Source organism: Trachymyrmex cornetzi, unplaced genomic scaffold (assembly GCF_001594075.2).
Source record: "Trachymyrmex cornetzi isolate Tcor2-1 unplaced genomic scaffold, Tcor1.1 scaffold958, whole genome shotgun sequence".
Lineage (NCBI taxonomy): Eukaryota > Metazoa > Arthropoda > Insecta > Hymenoptera > Formicidae > Trachymyrmex > Trachymyrmex cornetzi.
Genome location: NW_017300309.1, coordinates 120,588 through 122,852, shown reverse-complemented (window position 1 = coordinate 122,852; position 2,265 = coordinate 120,588).

Genomic DNA, 2,265 nt, shown 5'->3' with positions numbered 1-2,265 from the left:
GAGTTTCGAGTGGTAGTGGGGGTCGCCTCAGGAATCTGCCCGAAATGAGCAACTAATTCCGAGCACTATTTTATATCATTATTTTCGTCGAAAAAATTCGATTTCTGCTCCTGAAATAATTTTACAAATTTAAATATCTTTTAGAAGTGATTTCTATTTCATATACCACAGTAATTTTTTGATAATGTGAGAGAGAGAGAGAGAGAGAGAGAGAGAGAGAGAGAGAGAGAGAGAGTCTTCTCGTCTATTATTTGATAAGAAACTTAAATGGACTTGGACACGAAGATAACCCGCGAAATGCATAACTTCTGTAAAGAAACTTAAATTTTTCGCAACAGCACGGCCGAGTATATTCGCGTATATATTTAATAATAATTGTACATATATCTCAAAAATAAAGTGTTTAAAGGTTTAAAGCATTTGCACTCTTTGACGAGATTGTATTTTCATTACCTGAGCAATATTTAAGTTACGCAACTCATTGGCGATATATTGCGTGAGTTCAAACTTCAAGTCAGCAAAGCGGCTAGGTCTGCTCGCAGAGTGGCACCCAGTTGGACACGGCTCAATTGGACACGAGCCACTCACAGCGCTTGAGACTACAAAGCTCCTAAGCACCGGTCGCTTTGATTGGTGGTGTCCAATCGAGCCGTGATCAATCGGGATCACCCCCTGCTCGCCGAGCAATTAAATATGATTAATTGGATCCACTGGTAAGAACCAATCATGCTAGACGAGTATGTCACTATTGTCGCTTTGACGGTTTAAATCACGAACTAAGTCCGGATCTACAATAGGTGTTTTAAGCCTTAAGCCGTAAGAAATCAACCAATTGTGGTCGAATTCGAGAAGAATAAGCGATTGTGATTCGTCCATTTCTTATGGCTTAATACTTAAAAATCTATTGTAGATCCGAGGTAAGAAATAAGGAGTCCGAACTCCGTGAAACAAAAGTGGTTCTGGCACTGAACTATATATACACTGGAATAAGCATCGAGGAAAATTCGTGGCCGCAATTGAGTAACCGCCATTTTGGGTGGGTCAAATATTTGAGCGAATCAGAGCGTCGCGTGCGCGTTGCGATCGATGTACCATCGATGTGTGAAAATCTATATGGACATAAATGGTATATAAATAAAAATAATATCACTTCAATTTTATTAGTACATACATTCAATAAAATAACTTTAATAACATTTCATATCCTACACATATGCAGGAATTGATATATTTAATACAAAAATTTTACCTATAAAATGAAAGGCCCTTTTTACTTCTCTGCCTACAGCACTTCATGTTGATGCTTTGTAGACAGTCACGCGATTTTATAATTCTTCAAATATAACCTCACACACGATAATCTTGCTGACATATGCGCAGGGTTGGGTAGTAACTAGTTAAAACGTTAAAAGTTAAAAAAAAAGTTAAAAAGTTAATAACTTTTAACTTAACTTAGTTAATTATAAGTATATTAAATTTTAACTTAACTAAGTTACTTTTAAACGTTAACTTTTTAACTTTTTTTTAAGTTAAAAATTTTTTTATCTCTTTTAAATGCCTTAGAAAAATAATAAAATATATAATAAGACTAAGCGTATATTCGTAATCCGTATCATATTTTAAGACCATCTTAAGTAATTTCTTAAGATCCCATACAGCACAGAATTTGCAGCAATACTGCTGCAATAACGCTGCAATATTGCTGCAACGTGCAATATTGTTGCAATGCTGCAGCATTGTTGCTGCAACTTTTGTGCTGTAGGGGATGCTAATACAGCCCTCTGATTGGCTTATGCCTTATGCCATAAGCTTTAGGCCGGTATTCATAGTCAGATCTTATATTCAAGACCGTCTTAAATACGGTCTTAAGAAGTCACCAACCAATCAGAAGGCTGCATTAGAGTCTTAAGACATTACTTAAGACGGTCTTGAAATAAGACTCAACTATGAATACCGGCCTTAGTCCGGATTTAGTCCGGATCTACAATAGGTGTTTTATGCCTTATGCCGTAAGAAACTGACCAATTCTAGTCGAATCCGAGAAGAATAAGCGACTGTGATTCGCCCATTTCTTATGGCTTAAGGCTTAAAACCCTATTGTAGATCCGGGGTTACAATAGGTGTTTTAAGCCTTAAGTTTAGGGATGCCGCAAGACGAAACAAGACGAGATTTTAGGAAATATCGTCTTGTCTTGAAAAATCTTGAAATGTACATTCTTGTCTTGATCTCGAACTCGAAAATCTTATCTTGTCGAAATTCTCGAC